Genomic DNA, 24,815 nt, shown 5'->3' with positions numbered 1-24,815 from the left:
ATCATGAAAATCAAGTCTATGGAAGAACAGAGAAGGAGAACAAGAAAAGAGATACCATAATACAGGGAGCCATTATAGGTTTAAAGAGAAATGTGGCACTAGGGAAATGTGCAGATATCTACAATGTTTACCCCAACTAAGAATCTAAGTAATAGTGAAGAGGCTACCTTAAATGCCCTTCCCCTAAAATGAGATTGATAACTACCTTAAATGCCATCATAGAGCCTTCATCGGTAACTGAAGGAGAAGCAGAGATTCACAGCACTGAGCTAAACTCCTGGCACTCAGGAGTACCCATTGTGATGTGCTTGTCACAGTGAAATTGCCTGGCTATGCACTTCAAAAGCATATATTGATATTAATAAACAATGCATCAGAGTAACTTGTGTAATGTATTTTGAGACAGTGTCTCTCTATGAAGCCTAGACTGTCCTCAAACTTACGTGCTTAAGCCATTCTCCTGCTTGAGCTTTCTTGGCGACTATGGTTACAGGTAACACAACCATGCCAGAACAGTCAGTTCCTTTGATCTTAGCTTTTGGTTTAGTTCAGGTGCTTTTGCAACCAATAGTGGCAGGCATGAGGTTACACTGACCAGGGAAGCCTTTGAGAACAGACCTGGTGCTCAGCCATAAAGGGCACAATTAGGTGACATTCTCCAGCTCTCTAGCTTTGAAATGATGGCTGTACTCTTTCCTGGAGGGCCTCAGTCATCAACTGAACATGCCAGGCTGGCCCTTTCTTTCTGGGAGGTTGGGCAAGACTTTGTAAGATATGAATCAGGTTGAAAGCTTTGCCTCTCTCTCCTCTGACTCCCTCCCTCTTCCTTTTCACAGGTTCTGCATTCCCAAAATGAAATTTTTCTTTGTCCGATCCTGGCTTCCTCTCTCCTCTTCTTTAACAGGCATTACCTCTTCAATAAACCTCATACACTCCTAATTCCATTTCAACATCTGCCTTCCCAGAGGACTCAATTGATATAAGGCCACTTTGTGTTATCCTCAATTGTTCTGTTATCTGGAGCTGAGAAGCCACATGCCTGCAGTGCTTGCTTCTTGCTGCCATGTCACTGCTTCAGCGACATTTACCACATCACAAAGGCAGCTTCCAAAACAACTGGTATATTGAGCAAACTGCTAACCAGAAAGACATTAAAGACAAGCAGCAGGAATTCATTTGCCTTTTTTCTCTTTGTTTCTGAGGTAGAATCTCTCCAAATGCAATGTCCCCAGAAGCTTGTTCAAAGAGCTCCCCTGCCATATTTTACAGGGTTAGATTTACTTGGCAGTCTGGGGTGTTTTTCCAAAGCTATTGTGAGACAGTGGACAGTGTATCTCCTTCACTTTTTGGCCTTTTCAGCCTGTTGACATTTTCCCTTAATCTCACTGCCCTGAGGATTCTCTTTCTAAATAAAGCATTTCATTTCTACTCCCTGTCCAAGGCTCTCACTTCCAGAGGATTCAAGGGATAAAACACTTTGCTTTACAGAATTGTTATAAAAGCTAAATTAAACAATGTGCCTAGTATGGGGCTTGCAAGAAAGAGGCACTGAATAACATTTAATGAGTTAGAATATGAGAACGAGGTTTTCAAACATCACAGAGAATACACAAGCAATGATCATAGCCTCCTTTCAACATGTGTGTTCTTGCATACTGAGGATTCCACTACATTGTGACAAATTGAAGCTCAGAATTGTGTTGAAGCAAGACTTCTCTAGGTGGGAACCCCGAAAGGACATACATAGTCACCTGAAGCATTATCATGTAGCAGATTTTCCTTTATTGTATGGTCTTAGCCCAATCATGGAAGGCTGAACTGGGTCTGAGAAAGGGTAAGTGTGCTGCTCACCCATTCCCCAGCCTCCCAGAATCCTGGAGACAATCAGACACATCAGGGAGTCTAGTTAAGCAGAAACTTGTTTACTATCCCACAACAAGCATCTTTTAAAGGAATAAACCACAGAGTGGGAAAACCGCTAGCCAATGGTTTTAATGGTCAGCCTATCACGCACCTAGTTGCCCTATGCTTTACCTATGACTTCCCGTCAGCACCATCTCTGACTGGCTAATGTACCCTACATTTCTGAGCTCAGAAAATAGTTATTTTATTGATTGCTTTGCGTAGTTAGAATAGGACTGTTCTGTATGGGGATACATTCCATGAGTTCTTATTTATATTGCATCTTTAAGTCACACTGCTTATGAGTTACATAAGCATTTAGGATAAATGATCCAAAATTAACATCACTTCTAGTTCAAGCACTATAAATCTATCAATTACAGTGTTGTGTGTTCTGGAACATTAGCCTTGCACACTCAGAGCACATGCCACTTGCATTGTCTAGTTGGTATCTATGCTTCAGGTACATGAGTATAGATGTGGAAAGAATGGCACTGTTATCTGCTGCTGGATGCTGTTCATTTGTGTCCCCTGAAGTAAAATTGCTATCTTGTCTCAGGACTATGAAGCACTCAGTGAGAAGTGACTGCAAAAATGACAGCTGAAAGCACCAAGTGACCAGGATATTTTATAAACTGTGCATTGCAGGAGCAATTCATTGTAACAACGTAAGTTACAGCTACTTCCAAATACTTTGTTCCTTCCAGCAATATAGTCAGGAGGCAATTATTTGAAGAAAACTAATATAGTACCCAGTACCTAGCTTACTCAAACAACAGGAGGGCTGTGTTAGGGTTCCGTAGAGTAGAACTAATAGAATGGGGATTTATTTGAATTACTTACAGCCTGTGGTCCAGCTAATCCAACAATGGATCACTGTGAATGGAAATTTCAAGAATCCAGTAGTTGCTCAGTCTATGAGGCTGGATATCTCAGCTGGTCTTCAATATACACTGGAATGGTGAAGAAGTAAGCACTAATGCAAGATGAGGGCAAGCAGGAAAAGAGCAAAGATCTTCCTCCTTTCACATCATTATATAGCAATGGTTCTTAACCTTTCTAGTGCTATGAAACTTTAATACATTTCCTCATGTAGTGTGAACCTCAACTATAAAATTATTTCATTGCTGCTTCATAACTGTAAAATTGTTACTGTTATGAATCATGATATAAATATCTGGCATTCAGGATTTCTGATATGTGATCCCTAAAGGGGTCATGACCCATAGTTTGAGAATCACTGTTACATAGGTTTCCATCAGGAGGTATGGCCAAAATTAGATCTGGATTAAAGGTGTCTTCTCACCTCGAGATCTGGATTAAAGACTTGTCTGTTCCCAACTCAAAAGATCTTAATTAAAGGTTTATCTTCCAGCCTCGAAGATCAAGATCAGAAATGTATATTTAAAAATCCCTCACAGGTGTACCCTCCACTTTGGGGATTTTGTACCAGATGTAATCAAGTTGACAACCAAAAAACAGCCATCAAAAGGGCTAACTCCACATTTCCCAAACTGGAATCCATGGAACCCATGAATTAGCAACCCTGGCATGACCCAGATGACTCTTTTCAAACAAGCACCCTGGCTGATTCTGATGAGCATTGCAGCTTAAAAATTATGGCTTGATAAATCAATGACTCAGATTTATCTTTCAAGGATTTAATTGTCTTTATTTTGTTTATATGAATGTTCTGACTGTATGTATATTTATGGCTCATTTATATATTATGCTCAAGGTCAGAAAAGGATGTCAAATCCTCTGGAACTGTAGTTTCAATGGCTTGCAACCATCATGTGGGTGTTGGGAACTATCCTTAGGTTCTTGGCAAATCAGCAACTATTATTAATCACAGATCACTGTTATTAACTTCTGATTTCTCAAGCTCCAATAGTCCAGGTTTTATATGTATTTCTCAAAAGAAGAGCAAATACTAAGTAAGAAAGTTGCATGATGTACAAGGGCCCTTCTCTTCTAAAGAGGGAGGATTGAACAGAGGATTGATTCTTTCCAAAGCACAATGTAAATGGCTTTTTACTAAAGACAAACCAGTCTACAGCTATGGGCATTTGTGTGTCTAGCTAATAGGAAAGCACAAGGGAGATATATGTAGTTTGTGGAGAGTGGGAAATATTGATGTGGTTCACAATCTAACCTATTGCTGATGGTTAAAGCACAGCAGTGGCTCCCAGCACAATCCTGCTGTCCACCAACACCATCTTATACTAGGTACTAAATGGATAGGAAAGTAAATGCACAAGTATTTCTATACTGTTTCATCACAGAGTAAAGCCTCATACAAAAATGTGAATTCTGTAGTGCCCATAAAATCTCAGCACTCATAAAACTAGGAGTTCAAAGTCAACCTGGGGTATACAGTGAGACCCTTGTTTCTGGAAAAAGTTGCTTTTTGCCCATATATATAGCCATATATAATACAATTTAATTTTGTGTGTAGAATTGTGTTCCAATATGGAAATATCCCATATATGTACAAATATTGTCCAGAAATTCAAAGACATCTTGGAGCACCAGTTTGTTCTTCATTTCTATAATTTTGTCATTTTGAGATGGTTTTCTTAATTTAATTATACTATGTAACTTTTTGACGTGATATTTTTCTTAGCATAAAATATCCTTGGGAGCATCTACCTTATCATGTGTATTAATAGTTCATTCATCTTCTTCTTGTTGTTCTAGACAAAGTTTTTCTATGAAGTCCAGGCTAGCCTTGAACTCATGGTATCCCTACTGTCTTAGTTCCCCAAGATTAGAGACATTCACTGCTGTATGTGGCAGTTCAATATATATATATATATATATATATATGTATGTGTGTGTGTATTGTACCATATAATAGTAAGTGCATATATATATGTTAATTAGTTACTCAATAAACTATTAACAACTTCAAGTTGCCTCTAGTTTAGAGTAATAACAAATAAAAATGTCATGAGCATTTATGCTATAGGATTTTGCAAATACATAAATGTTAATTTGCCTAGGATAACTATTACAAAATGCAATTGCTAGACTGGATATTAAGTGCACTTTTAGTTTAACAAAGAAACTTCCAAACTAGTGTTTCAGAGTGATTATACTTGCTTCAGTTCCCATCAGCAATATATAAGGGATCTAGTTTTTCTCCATCTTTGGCAGTTGGAATGAGTTGAAGCATATGCCCACAAAGTTCACATGATGAGGCTTTAATCCTCAATACAACATGGAGACATGGTCTTTAAACGTGGAGCTAAGTTAAAATGTGTCCATTAGGGTAGGCCATAATCAAAATTTCCAGTGTCATGTTAAAAGAAAATATTAGGTCACAAACACACAGGAAAGAAACAAAAATAGAACTCTATTGAAAAGCCAAAGAGAGAACAGGATATGATTATAATGGTATTGTGCAAGCAAGATGTTCTTAGTGATGGAACACTTTCATGTCTTAATAGGGATCAGATGAACTCAGGTGAAATCTCTGCCGATACCTTTATATCAAACTTCTAGCCTCTCGCAATATGGATCCATGAAGTTGTATAGTCTCAGCCACCAATCAGTGCTGATTTGATGGCATTCTATGTCAGTCAAATTTATTGATTTGAAAAAAATCAACTGAAAGTAATGGGAGCCAAGAATGGTAACAAACACCTGGAACCTCAAAATTCTTTTAATATCCATGTAGTTATTTATAATCTAGAACTTATTTGCATTTTAATAATGGTTAATAATATTGGACATATTTTTATGTGCTTGCATACCATTAGGATATTATTTCCAGGGAGTTCTCTTTATGTGTCTTTTACATATTCCTGTTGTTTACAGTTAAATTGTGAAAATTTTAAGAACCTATTTGTGTGTGTGTGTGTGTGTGTGTGTGTGTGTGTGTGTGTGTGTGTGTGGCTGTGTGGCTTTGTGGTTGTGTGACTGTGTGGCTGGATGGCTGTGTTTACTGATAATGTGGCCTTCAAATATTTACTTATGTAGTTTGCCTTGGTATCTTCTTGGCAGAGTCATCAGAGAACAAAATGTTTGTTTGTTTGTTTGTTTTTCATTAGGTAGCCTATGATAGCTTAGATGTCAAACTTTTATTCTTCCTGCAATAGAGTCTCAATTGCCAAAAGATTTTAATTTTTTGTTTGGTAGGTTTGTCAGATAGATATGGATTTAGTTTTAGTTAAGTCTTTTTTTGTTTTGTTGGTTTTTTGTTTTTTTTTAGTTTTTTGAAAAAACTCTGTCATTATATAGCTCCAGTCAGATTCAAATTCATGATCCCACTGCCTCTACTTTCAAAACTTTTTAAATTTATGAAGATGTCTGTTATTGAATTCTTTTAGGGATCATGCTTTTGATGCCAAGACTAATAACTTCACCAAGTTCTTTGTCTCTTGATTTTCTTCTGTTATCTTCCATGATTCTATTGCTTTTTGTTTTACATTTAACTCTGATAAATAGTGAGCCTAATTTTCCAAAGTCCAAAAACTTACATATGACACGATGCATTTTTCCTGGATTATTCTGAATTTTCAAAATTATTTTAGCAACATTATGCTCCATGCCTCTCCATATACATACATATATATACATATATATAGATAATATATATACATATATATAGAGAGAGAGAGACAGAGACAGAGACAGAGACAAATAGAGACAGAGAGATATATATGAATAAATAGTGTCTGTAAATAATGCTGATAGACTTTGATAAGAAGTGCATAAAAAATAGAGATCAATTTGAAGAGCCCTAACATGTTTCATGTGTTGTCTTCTAATCCATGAACCTGTTTTATTCACCTTTATATACGGGTGGTTGTTCTGTCTCCCTTAGTCAGAGAATTTCTATTTGTTTTTTGGAGAAGGTTGACAAAACTTAGTAGTAAGGCTTGTGTTCACACATTGTTATAATTTCCATGTTGGATGCCTTAAAAGGGTCCACATTTTAAGAACTTGATGCCCAAGGTGGCATGATGAGGGGTATCCTTTTGTATATGTTTCTTTTATTGGTTGATGAATAAAACACTGTTTGCGCCGGGTGGTGGTGGCGCACGCCTTTAATCCCAGCACTCGGGAGGCAGAGGCAGGCGGATCTCTGTGCGTTCGAGGCCAGGCTGGACCGATAGCCTCCGAAACAATACAGAGAAACCCTGTCTCATAAAAAAAAAAAACACTGTTTGCAACTACATTATATGCCATCCTAGAGCCTTCATCCAGTGGCTGATGGAAGCAGAGACAGTCACCCACAGCTAAACACTGAACTGAATTCCTGGAACCCAGTGCAGAAAAGGAGGAGTGATGAGCAAAAGGGTCAAGACCAGGCTGGTGAAACCCACAGAGACAGCTGACCTGAACAAGAGGGAGCCCTTAGACCCTGGACTGATGGCTGAGAGGCCAACATGGGACTGGTCCAGACACCCTGAATATGGTTGTCAGTGAGGAGACCTAGGCAATCTATGGGGCCTTGGGTAGTAGATCAGTATTTATCCCTGGCATACAAATAGATTTTGGGTTCCTATACCATATTGAAGGATGCTATCTCAGCCTGGACACATGGGGGAGGGCCTAGGCCCTGCTTTGGATAAAATGACAGACTCTGGAATTGCCGCACTACCTCCCTGGGGATTGGGGGGGGGCTGGGAGGCTGGGAGGCTGGTGAGGGTGCAGGGGAAGAGGGGGGAGAGAGGGATCTGGGGATTGACATGTGAAGCAAACTTGTTTCTAATTTAAATAAAAAAGCCAGACAGAAACAAACCTAAAATAAGACTGAGAATTCACAACTAAAAAAAAAACAAAAACAAAAAAACACTGTTTGGTCAATAGAGGCAGGAAGATAAGCAGGACTAGAAGATGAGGAGAATTCTGGGAAAGGTAGGCAGAGAGAGAGAAGCCACATAGCCCTTAAAGGAGTAACAGGTCTAGGAATTCTCTGGTAAGCCAAGACCACGTGGAAATACTTAGATTAATAGAAATGGGTTAATAATTAAGACACAGAGAGATAGCCTGTAAGAAGCCCTAGACATCGGCCAGCAGATTTATAATTAATATATTGTTCTTATGTTTATTTGGGGCAAGGGGGCTGTGGGACCAGGCAGGAAAAGAAAACACCAGCTACAGTGGCATTAGATATTAGGCAGATAATGGAAGCTTCTAAAAGTGGGAACTAGTGAGATGTCTTTGGGTTACCTTCTTATCTCACCTTGTGTTTTACTTCCCCCTAATAAGGTAAATGCTTTGTTCTATTACAACCTTCTGGCATGTGATGATGTTGCTTTGACACAGATCAAAAATAATGGTTCAATCAATCATGATCTGAAGCCTGCAAACCTGTGAGTCAAAGCAAACATTTCCTCTTCATAAGATGCTGCTTATCTAAGCTAGTTTGTATAGTGACAAAGGTGAGTTATATACCACCTCCTTATAGGTGGGCATAAATGAAGTCTAGGCTGACTGCCTACAATGTGCTTTCTGGCACTGCTTGAGGTAAAACTATAATTTTTTTGGCTGCAGTAGAGTACTTACTACCTAAAAATAATTCTGTCTTGGCAAACTATACATTTTCTAGTTCTTTGCCTAGAAAGAAAAAATACATTACGTGATTGCTCATACACCAATGGGCATTTCTGGATTGCCTGCCAGCTTCTTCAATACTCATCTATTTTGTTGGGGGAGAGTTTTGGGTATAGAACCTAGGACCTCGTGCATACTTGTCAAGGTCTCGCCATTAAGTGTATCATTAGCCAAGCTCCCATAACTATCCTGTGCTTTAAAAGGGAAAAAGAAATTCCTGGACAAACAGTGCTTTGTTGTCCCCAGTGTTCCTGTTTACCTGCATTTTTGTTTCCATATTTTAGTTCTCTTGTGTTTAGTTTATCCACAGTCCCAACATCCTGTGCCTAAACAGAGAGAAGCATATCTGCTCTTATCTTTTAAAATCATTGTAAATTATTGTAATACCTGCAAAAATGGTGAAAACAATTCTCTTATGTTCATGGAACTTCCCTCTTTATGGATCACCTATTGGGATAGGATATTTGTCAACATTAATGTCCTAATATTGACACTGATTATTTTATACTGATGTCTACATTTTATTCAGGTTTTCTACATTTTCCACAGTATATTTTTCTGTTCTGAGTGCTGTCCAGGATAGCCTATTATGTTTAGTTTTTCTTAGGCAACTCTTTAATATGACAGTATCTCAGACTTTCATTTTTATACCTTCCAGGTTTCCAGGCAATACTGATCAGGAATTTTGGAAAATATCCCACAACTAACATTTGTCTCCTAGTTTTAATGATTAGATAGATTGAGACTGTAGAATTTTTAGAAGAGGGCTGCGAAGAGACTATGTCATTTCTATCACATCAGATAAAGAATACATGTTGCTTGTATGACTTATCACAGATATGTCTTCTGGTTCAGATAGTGTGGTGGTTTGAATGAAAATGCCACAATTAGGCTCCTAGTGAGTGGCATTATTTGAAAAGATTCAGAGTTGTGGCCTTGTTAGAGTATGTATGGTCTTATTGGTATATGTCACTGGGGGTGGCATTTTAGGTTTGAGAACCTCAAGTCAAGCCCAGTGTCACTCTCTCTTCCTGCAGCCTGTGGATTCAGTTGTAGAGTTCTCAGCTGCTTCTCCAGCACCATGTCTAATTTGTGCCATCATGCTTCCTGGTATGACAATGGACTAAACCTCTGAACCCAGAAGTGAGTAACAATTAAATGTTTTCTTTTATAAGAGTTTCCATGGTCATGGTGTCTCTTCACAGCAATAGAAAACCTAAGATAGGTAGTGTTTGTCACTGTAAAGTTACACTAGTTTCCCTTTCAATTTGATACTGTGGGAGAAGGAAACCACTCTGCACAGTCCTACCTAGAGATGTATGGGAAGTACAGCCACATGGGGAAGAGCACAATCATTGCAAACAATATACAGTATTCTTCTGAATAAAAGATTTACACATGAATCTTCCTTTATTTATAGCAATTCTATTATGCTTTGAATAAGAATAAACCCATTGGTTCATATACTTAAATGCTTAGTCACCAGGGAGTAGCACGTTTAGAAAGGATTAAAAGGATTAGGAAGCATGGCCTTGTTGAAAGAAGTATACCACTGGGCATTGGCTTTGATGTTTCAAAAGCCCTTTGCCAAGCCCAGAGTCTCTCTGCCTATGGATCATGATAAAGTTTTCAGCTACTGCTCTAGTGCCTACCTATATGTTGCCATGATGCTGTGTTCCCTGTCATGAGGATAATGGGCTAAACCTGAAACTGTAAGCAAGCCCCCAATTAAGTGCTTTCTTTTATAAGACCTGCCTTGGTCATAGTTCTTTACTTTTCCTCACTATAATATGCTACAAGATCATCTTGACACAGTTCTTCTATTATCAAGCATTTCTCTAATGAATCCTAGATTCTTTTATTGGAGAATAATATTATAAGCCAAAGTATTTTGTTCTATGTGAGCTTACGGGTACTGAAGTGTTGTTATATTTAGACAATCACACTGAGGCTAATTAATATATACTTATTTACAAATGTTTCTATATGGAGACATCTGTATTTATATTAAAGTACATGTGACTTCATCCTGAGGTTGCCAAATCTAATTCACTACTATATGGATCATTCTAGCATCCTTCCTTTGCTTCTCTGTAACTTCTTATTCAGTGAGAAATTTGCTCTACCATACTGCTATTCACTTAATGAATTGTTCAAATATGCATATATAATAATGTTAGACTTATTAAACTATGTGTCCTTGGGAAAAAGATTTATCAACTAAAGTATAAAGTTTATGTGTACTTCGTCTGCCTTTTGTCTTATGGGCCTTAATCATTTCCTGAGTTACATGGGAACTACTTTTTCATAATAAATTAGCTTCTTACATAATGTAGCATAAAATTTGCTATTTCTCTTTTTGAAAGGAAGGCTTCAAAACTGTATTACTTTCACTCAAAATGAAGCTGTCTATGTTGAAAGTTGTGGTTTTTATAAGCCTTTCCCAATATGTAATGGTTTGAAAAGAATTGACAATAGTTTTTACCACACTGGAAGGAAAACCACAATAGTATAATACATGACGATCTTGAGAAAAATAAATATAATAAATCATACAAGAAAGAAAATTACTACATCCGTAATAGCATCAACAGGCATAAAATACATGGGAACAATCACCAGAGTGAAGAGCTAGCCTATAAGATGGTAATAACCTTTGTCAGCTACACTTGGGTCAGATGATTCATATTTAAAATATATGAAGAAATAATACGGGCGTTGAAACACTTAATTGGGGGTGGGAGTATAGGGAAAAGCAGGCGGCTTGCGGAAATGTACATGGAAAGCCATATGGAGATCTACTAGTTTATAAACTAGTTTCAAAGTAAAAATTAAAAATAGACTTTGAAAAGAATTACTCTGTATGGTTGGACAGTAACACTCCCAGAAGACAAGGCTTACTAAATGACAATTCCCAGTGCAAGTTATGGGATACTTCTACAAAAGTTACTAGTCAGGTACGTTACCAAGATCTGCAAATGAATGCTGGATATTGCTATTGCCCTTTGTTACCTACCATTGCTACATAGTAAGACCTTATTACTGAAGACAACACACACGTTGAGTAGAAAACATAACAAAATCAATCTCAAAACTCACCAGCAAACTTCCTTCTTGCTGGCTAGCTTTCATAACACAGATTGATTCTGCATGCTGTGGGCAAACACACTCCCCTTCCCCAAGTTTCTATACCTCCCATATCTCTAGGTATGGGCTATGCATAGTAACTTCCTTCCTCCATATTTTCTTATCAAAGGATATAATAATATAATTTTACATGGAAGAAATATGGTAAATACTATCTGAACCAGAAGACTAAGGTTAACATCATCAGTGATAAGCATTAGATCAAATCAGCCAAATTCGTACATATATGAAGAATGTGCTCTCTAGTCTCATTTACTTTTCAGGATTTTTTATCCTTAAGAATTTGCACATGTATGCAATAAAAATCATCATAATTACTATTTCCTTCCTCCAACTACATACATATCACTGTCAGTCAGTCACAAAGAAAGATGAAATACCGGTATTTGTATAAAAATTGATGTAACTGTAAATCATTATGTTAAACACAGAAAGCCAGACTCAAAGGTAAATGCCACATCTTGCCTCTCAAATTTAGAACCTAAATAGACAAATTCATAAAAACAGAGGATAGAATGACATTTGCCAAGGTATTACAGAAGGGAGAAGGAGGAAGGTATTGGCCAAAGGGTACAAAGGTTTAATTATGCATACTGAAAATTTTCTGAAAGTCTAACATGCAACACAATGCCTATTTGACAGTTAAATTTTGCTAAGAAAGGAGATTAATATTGCTTTAAAAACTAGTAAAGAACAAAGGAGAAAGAGAGAGGTTATAATTATAAGTGGAGTGAAGAACTTTTGGGAGGTGATGGATGTGTATTATGATTAATACAACTTAATGAGCTGATTTTTATGCTTATAGTTTTAGAGGGTTAGCTTCCATGATGGTAGGGTGGGGGTATATGACAGCAAGCAGCTGGAGCAGCAGCTGAGATGTCACATCTTGAACCACAAGCAAGAGGCAGAAAGCAAGTTAGGAATGGCACAATTTTTTTCAAAATCTCAAAGTCAGTCCCCAGTGACTCATTTATTCCAGCAAGAACATACCTTCTAGTCCTTTCCATACAATTTTGGCAACTGGGGATCACATTTTCAAATGCTCCAAACTATTTGGTGAAATGGCTTAATGATATATCCCCAAATTCATTAAGCTATGTGCATTAAATATTTACAGTCGTCAAATATCAAGCATATCTCAATACAGTACATTTTTTAAAGAAAACAACTCATAAAGTTCTGCAGAAGTAATTTTTTAATGGAAGTGATTTTGTGACTTCAAGAATGGTCCAATATCTGTGTTTGTGATACAAAGACACATGAAGAACCTACAAAGTCATATACCAATGATGATTAAAAATGGCAAAGAGAGCTTTATCCTGGATGAACTTTCTAATTTTGATGAAATAACTCTCAAGGAGTTTTGCGGTACAAGAGACTGTCTGTGACATGGCATACAAATATCAGTATGAATTTCTCCACACCAGTACTTTTTCAGTCCTACACACATGCCTTTGACAGTACTTTTATTATACTCTGACTAAACCTTAACATTAGCCTTGAATAATATGCCTCAAGTCTATTTTTCCCATGAACTAGCTATTTTGTGTGACATAGTTTTAAACATTGGTCTTACTTAAGAAAATCCACATATTTGAGGTTAGTATTTGTTTCTTTGCTGCTGCCACCTTTATAATATTTCCTTCCAAGGCAAATATTTTATTTCATTCATATTTGCAATCACAACCTTCACAGTGACTTTTAGATATTTAAATATACATTAAAATATCATTTCACACCACTACCTGATTTCCTTTGGGTCTTACTAAGTTCTGAGCCCCAGGCCATGAATCTTTCTTCTTCCTCCAGTTGCCTTCCCATTTTAGTGGGGCAAGATGGCCTTCTGCCTTGACATGCATGAGATTCACCCATCAGTAATTCAAAATCAAACATTTCACACATACCTGAAAATTAATAATTGATTTGACTCAATATTTTCTTGGCAGACCCTACTTTTATATTCTGTTTGCTGTCAAGTTCAGTGACGGCTGTGGGTAAGCCTAATTTGTGGCATCTGCCTGCTTGAAATTTTCCTTATTGTGTCATGGAGTTTATTGCAACATGCAAACCATTATATGATGATATTTCGAATTTCTAGAATACTTAAGTTTCTAAGGCATCTTCCCATAAATATCCCTAATGTTTCTAATGATATTGGATGTCCAGTAGGGCAAACACTTTCTCAGTCTTTACAGAAGATCCTCTATAAATGAATGACTTAAAATATATTTCCTACTCTAAAACTTTCCCTTATTTTTAAGTATTTGTTTACAAACTTTTGACTTGTATAGACTGTACTGTGATCATATTCACACTTCACTATCTTCTTTAAATCATTCCTAGTCTAGCTGATCTCATTCTTTTTTCCAAATAGTACTCTTCCTACTTCCTTGCCTTTTCTGGGCAGGTCTTTTTCAGGTGGCCACAGATGTAGTAATGATTATAGTGACTTCATCATATCCAGAACACACTACTTTCTATCCTGTGGACCCCTTATCCACAGTGTTCTCTGAGCCATGGAGAGAATGATACAACTGTCCCACTTAGGGCTGAGCATTCAACAGTCACTAATTCTCAGCAAATGAATCACTGTTTAAGCATCACCTACTGAAAAAAAAGAAGTTTCTCTGACCCAGATTGACAAAAACACTAGTCTACAGCCATAAACATAAATATTTAGTAGGTAGTTTGATTATATATTCATTTGGCAAAACATAGGTAGTATGTTCCCTAGGGCCTAAGATCTCCCCATCCATAGACTTTTGATCAGATTTTTAAGACTACGTATATATTACATCCTGTAGAGAGGGCCTCAAATTCAATCAGAAATCAGGTGATTATTATTGTAATAACTATGCCACTGTTGGATGAATTGACACATCTTGCCTAGCAGGTTGGTATTGTACCATTCAAGAGTCCACTGCTGGGAAAGACCATTGATAACTCTATATCCTCAAGCAGTGCACATAGCACCTTTCAACACTATGAATGCTTGCCAGAGGGAAAGAAGCTTCATAAGGAAGTATCCTTATGAAGGATACTTATGAAGTATTAGGGCTTTCAAGAAAATCACACGGATTCTGTGAGCAGCATTATCCACCCATGCAGAGTACTTTCATTTAAACTTCTTAAAAGATATGTTTAAGTTTGTATGGTGATTTGAATGAGAATACCCCCCAGAGCCTCATGTTTAAAATATTTGGTACCAAGTTGGTAGGACATTTTTGAGAAGAATTAGTAGGTGTGACCTTGTTGTAGATCGGTGTGTCACTAGGGGTGGGCTTTGAGATTTCAAAATCTACACAATTCCCAATTAGCTCTTACTACCTCATGATTGTGGCTGAAGATGTGGGTTCTCATTTATTGCTCCAGTGTCATCACTGCCTGCCTGCTTCCATGTTTCCTGCCATGACAACCACGGACTCTAAACCTTTGAAACCATAAACACCAAATTAAACTCTTTCTTTTATAAGTTTCCTTGGTCGTGGTGTCTTATCACAGCAATAGAAAAGTAACTAAGACAATTAGTTCTTAAATAATAAGTCCCTATACTTTTATCCATACTGATTTACTTTTAGTTGACTCTCCTCTAAGACCCACATTTTCTCTATTCCTCCATAACAACCCATTGGACTCCTACTATTTCCTCATTTTAATGTAATGTGTGATTCTTTTTTAAATGTATATAATGTTTATGTATATGTATTTTGGTAGGTATGTATGTGCACAGTGACTGTGTAGAAATTAGAGAACAACCTGATGTATCAGTCTTCAGATTCCCTCCATTTTTTGTTTGAGGCAGGGTCTCTTATCAGCCTATAACTTCACATATGCCATGTGAGCTGGCTCATGAATTTCCAGAATCTGCCTGTCTCCATGAGATTACCAACATGTGTGACTGCACCAACTTCCTATGTGGAGTCTAGTGTTATGAACTCAGGTCTCCTCTCACACTTATAAGGCATGTACTTTACCAACTAAACCAACTTCTCAGACCTCCTTCAGTTCTAACTTTTCTTTTTTTAAAAAAACATACTTATTCTAGCTGGGCATTGGTGGAGCATGCCTTTAATACCAGCACTTTGGAGGCAGAGGCAGGTTGATCTCTGTGAGTTCGAGGCCAGCCTGGTCTACAGACCAAGTTCAAGGACAGCCTCCAAAATAATACAGAGAAACCCTGTCTCAAATAAAAGATGTACTTATTTGTTTATTATGTGTATGTATGTATATATGCCTGTATGAGTTTATCTAAATGAATGTAAGTACCCTCAGAGGTCAAAGGGTCTCAGATCCCTTAGATCAGGAAATACAGGTGGTTGTGAGTACCCTGATGTGGATCATGTGAACTCAACCCAGGTCATGTTAAAAAACTCATACTCAAATAGAGAAAAATACCAAGTATAAGGCAAAACAAAGTAACTTTCAAGTAAAAGAATAAGTCTTTACATGTCAATCCCAGTTCCCTAAACAAGCTATTTAAAATTAAAATAAAAAATGATAAAAAAGAATAAGTCTTCTTATGAAGGTAGTTGACATTTTCCAACATCCCCTATCAACTATCTGATTAAAATTTTTTAAATGAAGGTCAAACTTTCTAGAAAGCAAATCAATGGCTATTGCTGAAAGCTGCTAGATTCAGCATGTAACCATCTGATTAGAAACTTGCCTGAGGCATCTTTTGCAAAGGTTGAGCACCTTGGCTGATTCAACACCAGTAACCCAAGTATTTCAGTCCTACTGTCTAAGTAAAAATACAGTGGAATATTACTCTGAAATCTCTTCATAACTCACTTTTACAGATTGAGAACAACATCCTTATTTTAACTATGTATGTGTACTATCTGAAAACAATGAAAAGAGATTCTTGCTTAAAACAGGGAAGTTGCTACCAATATCCAGAGACAGAATATGCAACATTTACTTTCAGATTGAGACTCTCAGACACTTGATTATTTAATATATTACACATCTAATGAAATGTCTGAGAAAATAAGGAATGGACTGTGAAAGGTAAACACTGGTTTGAAAACTCAAACTGATGCATGTATGTCAAAGAAGTGGTTCTCAACCTCCCTAAAGCTGCAACCTTTTAATACATTTCCTTATATAGTGGTGACCCCCCACAGCCATAAAATTATTTTTTGCTACTTCATAACTATAATTTTGCTACTGTTATGAATCATAGTGTAAATATCTGGCATGCAGGATATCTGATATACAACCCCTATGAAAGGGTCAGTCAATACCCCAAAAGGGTTATGACCCACAGGCTAAGAACTAAAAATTTAAAGGGTAGAAAATTATCACTAAGAAATGGGGTGGACTGTATCTAGAATGAATATTGGGTGTGATAAAACTTCAAAGTATTCTAACTCTAATCTAACTCTAATCTGCTTGGTTAGATACCAGGAAAGGAGTCGTTTTGGAATCAGAGTTTGTTGTCTCCTAATTTGGAGTCCCTAAAAATGAAGAACATTTATGCTAGAAAGAGCCTTTTGGATCTTGGGGTGGCAGCTTCATCATAAGTAAAACACACAAGAAAAGCATCTTTTTGTTTATAAGTTTGTACACAATATGTGAGATAAGCTTTCCAGACAAGTGCATTTATTTGAGGACAAACAGAATCAGTACAGCAGTCCCCACTTTTCTATTATTTCACTTTTTACAGCTTCAAGCAGTGGACTTTTCTTTTGAAAATCTTGATACTTTGTTTGATTCTCTTAAGAACGAATAAATCAAGTAACCTTTTTTATAATGGTATAGTCTTATAATTATTCTATTAGTTATTTTAGGTTTTTTCTTACTCTTGATAATTTATGAATTAGGATATACCATAAGTGTGCATATATAAGAAAAAGTATACTAAATGCAGTCATCAATTGATAGCTGTAGGGATTGGTTCTAGGACCCCTACTCATGTGGAAATCCCAAATGCTCAAGTCCTTAATATTAAGTGGCATGATATTTCCATAAAATTTGTATGCATCCTCCCAAAAACTTTACGTTCTTTCAATTACTTAGAATATTTGGCACGATGTAAATGTTACATAAATAGTTGTAATACTATAAATGTTTGGAGTACCTAAAAATAATAATATCTATACATATTCAACAGAGGCATAATGCTTTTGAGATTTCCATACATGAGTACTATATTTGAATCATTTTTACCCATCCCTCTCTCCTCACTAAGTCCTCAGATACTAATACCCTCCTAAAATTCATGGCTTCTTCAAATATTGCGACACACTAGATAGATAGATAGATAGATAGATAGATAGATAGATGCATGCGTACACACATTCAGACAAACAGATGACAGACAGATGGATAGATAAAGTTTTCTGAGTCCATTTAATGTTGCTTATCAGGTGTTTGTCCCTGAACAACACTGAATCTCCTCTCTCAGCCTGTAACTCTACTGCCTGCCTCTTAATTTATGAATGAGGTCTTAGGAGATTTACCCTCATCCACACTGGCATGTCAACTGGTATTGTCCAAAAGAAACATGGAATGTTCTATTTAATGCCTTGAAAGTAAATAACAGCCAAAATTAAGAAATCTAGGCATGCTCTTTTGAAGTTTGCAGAAAAATAGGAACATTTCCAGGCATGCATAAAGGTTGTTCATGATCATTAAAGTCAGCACAATAGAAGATAACTAAAGGAATACTACACAATAAGAGGAAGACAGACTTATTCAATCAAATGAGTAATGGAAAGAATAAGTGTTGTGAAGAATACATGAATGAATGACAGCTAAGAAGGAATCTATCATGTTAGGAAAAATATCCCATTCTCAATAGCTTCAAGAATTTGAAGTAAACCATCAAAGATGGAAAGATGTTTGTGCTCATTGATCAGCAGAATTGATACAGGGGGAAAAGAGTATAGTCATCAACATATTCAAGACATAAGAATTCCAGTGACTTTATTCACAAAACTGGAAAAAATCAACCCTAAAACTCATACAGAAACACAATAGACCCAGTATAGACAAACAATCTTAAAAAAACAACAATAAGGGATGGTTTTGCTTTACTAGTCTTCACTTCAAAGCAGATTTAAAACTATTATTTTAATGTAAGGTACATAAAATACTGACAGTGTTAAGGTTTCCTCAGTTTTACTGTTCATAAACACCTGAAATCTAAGTCATATTGTAAAACACATTCAAGTTGCTAGATGTGTGGGGGTTTTTCATGTTTTTTCTTTTATTGAAAATAGATTCTTTTCTCATACAGTATGTTCTCATTATGGTTTCCCCTCCCAGTTCCTCCTCACCTCACCTCCAGATCCAGTCCACTTCTGTCTCTCATTAGAAAAGAACATGTTTCTAGGAGAAAACAATCAAACATGACAAAAATAAAATATAGTAAGATAAAACATAAATCATCACATTGAGGCTGGACAAGGCAAACAAACAGAAGGGAAAGAGACCAAAAAGAAGGCACAAGAATCAGAGATCTACTCCTTCACATATTCAAGAGTTCCATAATAACACTAGGCTGAAAGCTGTAATATATATGCAGAGCTCCTGGGGCAAACATTTGTGGCCCCTGTGCTAGCTAGCTGCTTCAGTCACTGTGTGTTCACATGAGCCTTGCTCACATTGATTTGGAGTGCTTTGCTTTTTTGTGTGTCCTCCATTCCCTCATGGCCTCACACTCTTTCATCTTCCTCTTCTGAGGGGTTCCACAGGATTCACTGAGCTTTAAGTGGAGGGATGATGGAGACATATTTAGAGCTGTGTGTTTCAAGGGCTGCTAACTCTCTCTCTCTCTCTCTCTCTCTCTCTCTCTCTCTCTCTCTCTCTCTCTCTCTCTCTCTCTCTCTCTCTCTCTCTCTCTCTCTGTCCAAAATATCTGTTGGCCTCTGCACTTGTTCCCATCTGCTGGAGGAGAAAGCTTCTGTGATGGCTGAATAAGGCAATGATCTATGATTATGGCAGAATATCATTAGGAGTCATTTTATTATTACTTTATTTTTAGATCAGTAATGTTGGGTTTTACCCAAGGTCCCTGGGCTATCTAGTATCATGATCTTGGTTACCCAAGCAGTATTGGGTATAGGTTCCTTCTCATGGAGTAGGCATTAAGTAAAATCAGCTATTTCTTGGTTTTTCCCACAAGCTTTGTGTCACCATTTTCCTAGCATATCTTGCAGACAGTACAGATTGTATGTCAAAAGTTTTTGTGTCTGGATTGTTTACATTCCTCTTTTAGCAGCCTGTAGAGTATCTTCTCACAAAAAAGAGACTAGAATTTGGGGGGGAAGGCTTCTTGTAGTTACCAGTTCAACTTCTCCATGTTCAACGAGTTATGTGGACATTGTCTTTGACAATGGGGCCCTACTGTCAGTTTACAGAGAACAATCTTTGTCTTAGCATCAGCCTAGATTATTTGGGAATATCCATGAATCTCCTTGACCAACAACTCAAGTTAATGTAACCCAGTCCTGGTACTGGAAGCCTTATTTGGTAACAAGCAAAAAAATTTTTTAATACATAGCCAAACAAACACATAGACCAATGACCTTGAAATAAATTCACAGAGCTACAGACACCTAGGTTTTGATGACTATGTCAAAACACATAGTAGTGGAAAAATAAACAGCATCAAATGGTGTAGGGACAGTGATACACACATACAAAAAACTATCTATTCTCATATTTACTTTCTGTATCTCTCATCCTACACTAAAAATCAGCGCAAAGGTCTGAAGGTAATACTAGAAACTTTGAGATTTCTAGTAGAAAAAAATTGATAGAAGATATAGGCACAGACAAATTATTTCTAAAAAGTACTATATTTGTTGCACAAAATAATCCCAAAAATTGACAAGTAGGAGTATATCAAACTAACAAATAAAAACGTTTGAACAGAAAAGAAGACAAACACCAAAATTAAGATATAGCTTACAGGATAGAAATGTTCTTTTTTCAAGTATATGCCAGGTAGGTGGTTATGGTTTAAGGAGGAGAAAGCTAGCTCATCACTAGGAGACAGATATTCATGTATTTACCTCTCTTTTCTCTTGATTATAAATGTGAATAGCTACACTAAGTCCCTTTCACCACGGTGTCCTTGCTATGATGGCCTGGAATCTACATCTGAGAACTGAAATAAAAACCTATTTTCTAGTAAAAAGAAAAAAGACATGAATATAAAAGGAATTGGAGTGTGAATATAATCAAAATACATTTAGATACATGTAGGAAATATAAGAATATTAAAACAAGAGAGATGCACAGGAAAATTTCAGTATGATGAAACCAGTGTCTAAGCTACAGGAGAAAGTGCATTTGTCAAAACATGAAAAAAACAAATAACCTTTTACAAATAAAAACAAAATTTATCAGGTGCTCTATAATAAGTTGTCTTAGTTAGAGATTTATTGCACTGGATAGACACCATGACCATGACAGTTCTTATAAAGAAAAACATTTCACTGAGGCTGGCTTATACTTCAGAGGTTTAGTCCATTATCATCATGGCTGGAAGCATGGTGACATGCAGAGAGACATGGTACTGGAGAGGTAGCTGAGAGTTCTATATCTGGATCTGAAGGCAGCAGGAGGAGTAAGTGACACTGGGTCAGACTTGAGCATCTGAAACCTCAAAGACCACCCCCGATGACACACTTCCTCCAATAAGGCCACACCTACTACCACAATGCCACACCTCCAATAGTGCCACTCCCTATGAGTCTGTGGGTGTGATTTGCATTCAAAGTATCACATAAATTTATTATTACATAACCTTCGTAAAAGGTGTGGAACAAAGCAGATAATTAAGAAATTTTGGAAAACTGTGTTTTGTCTTAAAATGTATGGCAAATAGTAAAAACAGCTACATATGGACAGTGTACTATAACTGGAAAACCTGTTTCTCAAACTGCTATGGAACAAAATCTTGTACACTTCAACTATATACTATAATTGAACACATAAGTATGTAAGTTATATGTAATGGAGTGTGTTTCTAACTACTAAGAAAAGAAATTACAAACCGGACATTGATGGCACACGCCTTTAATCCCAGCACTCGTGAGGCAGAGGCAGGCAGATCTCTGTAAATTGGAGACTAGCCTGGACTACCAAGTGAGTTCCAGGACAGCCTCCAAAGCCACAGAGAAACCCTGTCTCAAAAAACCAAAAAAAAAAGAAATTACAGATAAACTAAGCAGAAGATTACAATGAACATTGAAAGTGAATACCCAGTAGTAACAAGGCACATCCAGTGTTCACAATTTTGACTTCTATATTCCATTTTTGATGTCCTGAGACAAAAGAGCACAGGATACAGATACATATATTTGTATATTTGAAATAAAATAATCATTATGGAGACCTACAGTCACATAAACATGAGGGCATTCTATGTAAGGAGATAGTACAGATTATTAGAGACGTGAGAGGGAGAATCTTTTTTTTACACTTTTTTCTTATATATTTAAATTAGGAACAAGCTTGTTTCCCATGTCAGTCCCAGCTCCCTCTCCCTCCCCTCCATGCCCACTCCCTCCAACCAGGCCCCACAGGCCCCCACCCAATCCCCACTCCATTCCCCAGGGAGGGTAAGGCCCTCCATAGGGGATCTCTATGCCATTTCATTCCAGGGAGGGCCCAGGCCCTCCACAAAGTGTCCAGATTGAGAAAGCATCCCTCATCCTGGAATGGGTCCCCAAAATCCATTTGTGTGCCAGGGATAAATATTAATCTACTACCCCAAAAGCACATAAATTACCTGAGTCTCCTCACTGACACCCACATCCAGGGGGTCTGGATGAGTCCCATGCTGGACTCTCAGCCATCAAGCTGGGGTCCAAGATCTCCCCCTTGTTCAGGTCAGCTGTTTCTCTGGGATTCAGCAGCCCATTCTTGACCCCTTTGCTCATCACTCCTCCCTCTCTGTCACTTGGTTACAGGATCTCAGTGTTGAACTGTGGATGCCTGACTCTGCTTCCGTCTGTCACTGGATGAAGGTTCTAGGACAGTATGTAAGACAGTCATCAAAATCATTATTAGGGAGGGGTATTTAATGTACCCCTCTCCACTGCAGATTAGTTTGCCTATTGGTGTGATCCTTGTAGATCTCTGGAGATCTCACTAGTGCCAGATCTCCCGTCAAACCTAGAATGGCTCCCTCTATTATGGTATCTCCAATCCTGCTCTTCTCTGTTCTTCCCCAAAATCAAACTTCCTGCTCCCCCATGTGCTCCACTCCCTTCCTCTTCTCCCCCTCTCTTTTTCCTGGCTCCCTTTTCCCTCCCACATCCTGTGATCCCAATCTGCTCAGGAGACCTGGCCTCATTCCACGTTCTCTGAGGTACCTGTTTCCCTACCTCTCTGGCAGTGGGATTGTAGACTGGCACTCCCCGAATTCATGTCTAAAATCCATATATGAGTGAGAACCTACCAGGTTTGTCTTTTTATAACTGCGTTACCTCACTCAGGATGGTTTCTTCTAGTGACATCCACTTGCCTGCAAATTTCAAGATTCCATTGCTTTTTTCTGCTAACTAGTATTCCGTTGTGTGAATGTACCACATTTTCTCTATCCACTCTTCAGTTGAGGGGCATCTAGGTTGCTTCCAGGTTCTGGCTATTAAAAATAGTGCTGCTATTAACATAGTGGAACAGATGTCCTTGTATGAATGGGCAAATTTTGGGTATATGCCTAACAGTAGAAGTGGTAGACTGATTCTCATTTTCCTGAGGAATCTCCATACTGATTTCTATAGTGGCTGTACGAGTTGGCACTCCCATCAGCAGTGGAGGAGTGCTCCTCTTTCTCCACATCCTCCCCAGAATAAACTGCCATTGCTCTTTGTATTTTTTATATTTTAATTTTAAATTTAAATTAGAAACAAGGTTGCTTCACATGTCAATACCAGGTCCCTCTCTGCTTCTGTCCCCTCCTCCCGTGCCCTCCCACCAACCCCCACAATATCCCCTCATTTCCCCAGGGCGGGTGAGGGCCTCCAAGAGGGTGTCTATAGTCTGTCATTTCATCCAGGGCAGGGCCTAGAACTTCCCCCAAGAGTTTAGGGTGACAGTGCATCTCACACTGTTGGATGGGAGTCCAAAGTCCATTTGTATACCCAGGATAAATACTGATCTACTACCCAAGGCTCAATAGATCACCTAGGGCTCCTCACTGACACTCACATTCAGGGGGTCTTGATCAGTCCCATGCTGGATTCCCAGCCATCAGTCTGGGATTCAAGAGCTAACCCTTCTCAGGTCAGCTGTTTCTGGTGGTTAAACAAGCCCAGTCTTTACCCCTTTGGTCATCAGTCCTCCCTCTCTGTCACTCTCTTGAGTTCAGCTCAGTGCTTACCTGTGGGAGTCTGCCTCTGCTTCCATCAGCCACTGAATGAAGGTTCTGTTTCCCAGACTTTTTGGCCATGGGATTGTAGGCTGCCACTCCAAGATCAATATGTAAAATCCATATATGAGAGAGTACATGGCATGTTTCTCTTTTTGTGACTTGGTTACCTCACTCAGAATTGTTTCTTCTTGTGGATATTTGCCTGCAAATTTCAGGATTCCATTGTTTTTTCTGCTGAATAGTACTCCATTGTGTAAATGTACCACATTTTCACTATCTACTCTTCGAGTCAAGGGCATCTAGGTGGCTTCCAATTTCTGGCTATAACAAGTATTGCTGCTATGAACATAGTGGAAGAGATGTCCTTGTTGAATGAATGGGCATCTTTTGGATATATGCATAAGAGTGGAGTTGCTGTGTCTTGTGGTAGGTTTATTCCCATTTTTCTGAGGAATCTCCATACTGATTTCCAAAGTGGCTGAACAAATTGGCACTCCCACCAGCAATGGAGGAGTGTTCCCCTTTCACCACAACCTCTCCAGCATAAATTGTCGTAAGTGTTTTTGATTTTAGCTATTATGACAGGAGTAAGATGGTATCTCAGAGTTGATTTGATTTGCATTTTCAGAATGGCTAAGGATGTTGAGCACTTTCTCAAGTGTCTCTCAGCCATTTTAGTCTCCTCTATTGAGAATTCTCTTTTTAGCTCTGTGGCACAGTTTTTAATTGGATCCTTTGGTGTTTTGGATTCTTGCTTCTTCAATTCTTTGAAAATTTGGGGATCTGCCCTCTGTGAGATGTGGGGTTAGTGAATATCTTTTCCCATTCTGTGGGCTGCCTTTTTGTCTTTCTGACTGTGTCCTTT

The sequence above is a fragment of the Mesocricetus auratus genome, unplaced genomic scaffold (assembly GCF_017639785.1).
Source record: "Mesocricetus auratus isolate SY011 unplaced genomic scaffold, BCM_Maur_2.0 Super-Scaffold_100033, whole genome shotgun sequence".
NCBI lineage: Eukaryota > Metazoa > Chordata > Mammalia > Rodentia > Cricetidae > Mesocricetus > Mesocricetus auratus.
Note: the sequence above shows the minus strand (reverse complement) of the source record.